This window comes from Polyergus mexicanus, unplaced genomic scaffold (genome assembly GCF_030449975.1).
Source record: "Polyergus mexicanus isolate NDT 795.1 unplaced genomic scaffold, iyPolMexi1.0 SCAF_21, whole genome shotgun sequence".
In the NCBI taxonomy this organism is placed as follows: domain Eukaryota; kingdom Metazoa; phylum Arthropoda; class Insecta; order Hymenoptera; family Formicidae; genus Polyergus; species Polyergus mexicanus.
Genome location: NW_027223341.1, coordinates 392,070 through 398,069, shown reverse-complemented (window position 1 = coordinate 398,069; position 6,000 = coordinate 392,070). Strand labels below are relative to the sequence as shown.

At 33.1% G+C, this 6,000-nt stretch overlaps 1 protein-coding gene across 4 annotated transcripts in view; it reads left to right on the top strand.

Annotated features, from left to right (window-relative positions):
- Positions 1-336: 336 nt before the first annotated feature.
- Nmdar2 (NMDA receptor 2) overlaps positions 337-6,000 on the top strand; it is a 160,860-nt gene continuing 155,196 nt past the window's right edge. For all 4 annotated transcript variants that reach the window (XM_070311990.1, XM_070311992.1, XM_070311991.1 and 1 more), the window contains exons 1-3: positions 337-1,733; positions 2,087-2,165; positions 2,438-2,486. The gene's annotated coding sequence lies outside the window, so the exon portion shown is untranslated. The remainder of the gene's footprint in view (positions 1,734-2,086; positions 2,166-2,437; positions 2,487-6,000) is intronic.

The window sequence follows — 6,000 nt, the reverse complement described above, 5'->3', positions numbered from 1 at the left end:
CTTTTATCTTATATAAATTAAATAATACATAATTATATCTCAACGATAAATTTCGAGGCGCGTATTTCGCGTGATATACATTTAACCAAGAGTCGAAGCGACAGGAACCAAAATTGTAATTTATTGTTTTGTCGCGATCTTTTTCTTCCTTTATAAGCAATAATTATCTCTTTAAAAATATTTCAAATTTAATAATATTTTGTCCGATACTTTAGATTAATCTCTCTCAATTATAAAATATATTTTTCCTCTCTCCTAAGTTATATATTATATTAGAAAATTATATATTGTATAAAATAACCCTCCATGGGTACACCTTGACGTGGTGGAGTGGCTTCAGTACCTGGACGGTATGCCTTAAGGTCCTAAGCGTCCTCAAGGTTTACTGCGAAGGGGAAACCAAGTACCCAGCGTCGTCGTTGCTGTCATCGTGCCGCGGACGGCCCGCCGTATCGTTGGTGCTGTCATCGTGCCGCGGATGGCTTGTCGCGTCGTCGGCACCGTCATCGTGTCGCGGACGGCTTTCGCGTCTTTCGCGTCGCGTGTCGACACAGCATTGCCACGAGTCGCACAATGGCTCATATGTGGCACGCGCATTCGTGCGTTGAACGCACATTAGTGCGTCGTCGTTGCCGTCATCGTGCCGTACGAGCAACGATGCGTCGCGTTGTCGCGGTATCGCGTTTTCGCGTCGTCGCGTCTTCGCGTTGGACTTTTATCTCGTTTTCACGATTGTCACCGAGGATCATACTTTGTTGCCGACTAAATGGGATGTCTCTCAGCGTTGCAATCGTTAATATATTAATACCTATTAATATAATTAATTTTATATCAATATCTGTTAATATTAATTCTATATTAATATTATATATTATATAAATATTTATGTATTAATAAATTTAATATATTAATGTAGGCGCAACGTTAAAACGCCTCAGTATCGCGGCTGAGGTGAATGCCGGCCGCGTAGCAACGTATGTTCGTGCATAGTATAGATGCATGTTCGCGCGGTTAATCTTGAACTTCGGTTCGAGAATCGGCTGTTGAGGGCACGTTCTGCTCCGACGAACGGTTCGGCCCGAATCGGTTAGAGTTCGGTCGATTGTTTTGGAATCGTCGTTAATGGGTCCCTTCTCTTGTACCGTCTAACAGCACATTGTAGAAATACTAAAATGTTTGGCATCTGAGGAGTCGGCTGATCTAATTAGGTTCGATTTTCGCTCGCTAGAGAAGTTGATCTCCCGCTTTCGAAATGCTAGATTGTTAGCACGTAGAAGGTGGGTATCTTCATTCTCGACCCGTCTACCAGCCTTACGATAAACCCGGCTCAGTCTGTATGATAGAGACTTGGTGGTTCGTATGAAATCGTTCCTAACGATGTTCTAGTCGGCCCTCGATGGGAGCAGGCGCGGGTCAAGAGTCGAGCGAACCCCATTCGCGATTATTCCATCGATCGATTTCGTCTTCTTCCGCTTCCGCTTAACCTTTGCTCGAAGTAATCGGTGAATTCCCGACTTGTCGACTCGAAGTATGATTCTCACGTGAAGCGGGATTCGATCGTGCCGAAATTCGAAAGTGCGGGAGTGTCGTTCAAAGTATCGCGCGTACAAGTGCGAAAGTAATCTTTTAATTAAAGTGCGGGAGTGCCGTTTAAAGTATCGCGCGTGTGAATCAATCTGAGAGGAGGAGGAGGCCTAGGAGAGGCATCGGGCACCGGTGGAACAACCCTGGTGGTAAGTAATTTGTTATTTTATATTAATTATTAATTGTACGTACAATTTAATTTCAACAATAAATCGCAAATAATTTGGTTTTATTCATATGATTTAAACGAGAAAGAATTAGAAAGAAAAAGATTTTTATATAAAAGATATAATTGTAAAAATTTCCACTTTTAAATTATAGTTTTTATATGAAATTATTAAAGTTATTAGTAGCTTTTTCTTTTCAAAATTTATAAAGTTATTTTATTAATCTTCATATTATTATATGCATCGAATATAAAATTCAATGCCTAACAAATTTTTTGAAATATCAATTATTTTGAGCGCTGCTATAATTTGGATCTTCTATTTGTATGTTACAGATCAACGTAGCGACCTTGATATCTTGAGAGGAGGAGGAGGCCTAGGAAAGGCATCCTGCACCAGCGGAGCAACCTAAGGGTGAGTATTATCATAAATTCCGTATATCCGTATTAATTCGGTTCATTTATTTGAATACTTCAAACGAGAGAGATTTGCACAAAGAGAAAAACTCTTTTATAAAAGTTTCTACTGAAAAAAAGATAGTTTTTTTTTAGACCTTATAAAATAATTTCATATTTATATATCTGCTTATTATTGCATCGGATATAAAATTCGGTGCGTACAATAATAATTTCTTGAAATATTAATTATTTTAAATGTCGCTGTAATTTGGATTTTGTATATTGCAGACAACAGTAGCCTCAAGATCAACAACTCCGCTGTTGCGCATCAGTGCCGGTGAGTGATAAACTTTTATTTAATTTTAAAGTAACGGATTTTATTAGAGATTGTAGATGTAAATTGTAAATTGTAGATTGTAGATTATAGATTGTAGATAAATCCGTTACTTCTAAACGGATGAGCTTAAACACATCGAGTTGAATAACTTTTAATAAATTCTTTTGATACGCATTGTATTTATTGCAAAAGTAAATTAAAGTCTAAATTAAAGAAGGAAGATTATAGAAAACATTTTTTTCCAATTTGTAGATTTTAACTGAAATTTATTGAATAAAGAATGCTAGTAATTTTATCAATTACATTATTTTATAATTAATTACGTATGATGGCAATTTATTTTTATAACGCGCGCTAATCTTATCCTAATTTCTTATAGCTCATTCGTATCGTAGAATGTGTTTTTAGACATTGTTCTTAAACTTTTTTTTAACCGATATAAGAGAGACCAAATGATCGATCAATTAAATTATTTGTAATATGATATTAAATGGCATAAATGTAAATTAATTTTATTTTATTATAAATTATATATTATTATATAAATTAATATTATATATTGATATTATACATATTATATTATTATATATTTAAATTATATATAATGACATAAATTTTGATCAAATTTATATATTTATCATAATTTATCATAAGTTTTTCATGAAAATTTTGATCGATAACTTGGCTTTGTCTCAGTTAAAATAAAGTTAACGTTTAACGAACTATCGTAAAATCGCATGATCGTCAACGAGCGTCAAATGTTTACGCTTATCCGCTGGCGATAATAATTATCCGAAATAGAAGGAGTTTATCTCCTTACAAGCGCAAGAAAAATCTTGCGCTTATTCGCCGGCGACAGTAAACAGCCGGGCGATTGGGTACGTGATTAAATCAGAAATACATTCTTCAAATCTTAGATTTCTGCTGGTTCAGCTAGCAAGTAGGATTATTAGGGCTATAGAAACAATTAAGACATTAAAGAAAAAAAATTAGAAATAAAATTACAATAATAATATCCAACTTAAATTTATTTTCTGGAAAATTTAAAAAAATTAATCGCAATAATATTATAAAATATTATAATATGTTTTTTGTAATATTTTATGTTAAAAACGTTAAAAAAGAAAAAAAAAATATATATATATATATATATATATATATATATATCAGCAAAAGGTTCATAATTTCTAAAAATTATGACTTGTATAATTATTATATAACTATCTAATAATTTTTAATTTCAATGCAGTTAACATTGTATACATTCTATAGATTCTTTAAAGTATAAATTTACATTCTAATTCTTTATTCATAATTTATTTATAGCTACGTTAATTATAGTATTAGCTGCTGTAGAAAAAACTTGCAAAAGTATCATATTTTATGGTAAATATGCAACGATTATATATATATATATATATATATATATATATATATATATATACTAAAGCCTTCTCTCTCATTTAACGCGTATATAGTAACGCGGTTTTAAAAGCTTAATATTGCAGTTTCTATTTCTATCGAAATTACATGTAAACGAATTCGCGAAAAAAGCACAAAAGACCAACGTTCTGTCACCGTCGGACTGTATTTGCATCCAATTTCATCAATAATACGAGCCGCATGAAACTTTCAATGAGGTTCGCAGCGAACAAAACGCCGTGAATGAATTCATAAAAAGGCGCTGCCACTATCTAATAATTGATGAGAAAATTTCCTCAATATTTTTTATCGCCTTCGAAAGATCAGAATCTCGCGGTTCCCCGAAAACATGTACCTGTTGCAATTCAGAAAATCGTTGGTAATTCGTTCAGTAAAAAGCACTGTTCTTTCATCGAAACGAATGTCAGTGTCATTCAAGGATCGTTTGGGAGGTGTTTTTCTGTCCAATATCCCAACGAGAAGTGCCAATCGTGTTTTTGTCAAGTCAACCTACCGCAAATCGGAGATCGATGACTGCTGACGACTCTGATCTTCCGTTGGATCTCTAATATTATCTGTTGGGTTAACCTTACGGAATGTTCCTTCGATCATATTCTTTTCACTAAGATTTGTATACAGATTATCATAGAGATTGATTCTTTATTTCGATAGACACTGATTCTTTTTATTAAAATATGCTGATGATTTTATCGGTAATGCGGATTGAGATCAATAATTCAATAATATAATGGAAAGTATATTTTATCAGGGATCGGAACATTACGCAGAGCACTTAATCAATATTTAATTAAACGTTAAAACTATTTCATGATGAAATTTGCCAGTATGTAAATATTACATATTATTGAAAGGGAAATAGAAATCGATATATTTAATATTAATAAATTATTTACATATTTTCTCGAATTATTTAAATACATCTCTAAAGTTAATCACATACATGTAAAGACTTAGAGAGATATAAACATAGAGACTTATGTAAGAGATAGTCAAGTCTAGGAGGTGTGATTTTGATAGTATCGCATTGACGATATTTTTTTTAGTTTGTGAGTTTAGCATTCTTGGACATCACTCACTGATTGTAAATCCGGATTTAACAGTTTTCTGCGTCTCTTCATGCCGCTGACGCTTTTTCATTCGAACGAGTGATTACAAATAGCGGTGGTAACGCGGATAGTGGTTAGGTCTTTGTTGAGATGACGGAATACATTTAGCGAGTTGATTGTTCTTGTCTGAGAGGATGTTTGCGCTATCGTAGAGGCAATTTATATAAACTACATACAATATAAACTTGGCCAATCGATACGAAAATAATAATGCGAAAAAAAATTTTTATACGAAACTATGCCATCAATTATGTATCTGGTTACAAATTAATTTCTTTTGTAGTTTATATTATTCTGTTTAATTAATATCTGGCTAGAAGATTGAATTTGGGATTGCACGCAGCCAAAACGTAATTGTTGCACGCGATTACTCATGAATGGAAGTCGGCCGGTGCTATTGGTATTTTGCCAATTAGCTTCAGTGACTAGCAGAGAAACTGGAATTCCTCTTAGTAGACTATGCTATATCTCAGAGTTGGCATTATGGTTACGCGATGTCATGCGAAAACCTTGCGCCCGTTATGACATGGAACTTAGTTAAAATCGTACACTCAAAGATTAGTTTCGAAATTTCATCGCTGAAGGGTTACAGCGTCTTCCAGCCGCAATGGTTGGCTTATAACATAGCTAAAATCTTTTGCCATCGGATAACATCGGGCATTTAACTAGAATTATAATTCAATATATGGTTTCCTGGTGATTAGAGAGTTTCCCGCGAACATAATATATGATTCACTACACTGCGATCGATTTGAATATGTGAGTTATGTAATCATTAGAACATGCGTTAGTCCAAATCATTGATATTTGGACTAATGTAATTTAATGAAATAAATGAAGAATTTATATATCGACTAATTTTTGTTTAACTGTGAAAAATAAAAATATTAAAAATCGCAAAAGAATTATTTTATATATAAAATATTAATATATTTATGCGAGTATATTTTGTTTTACTGAGATAA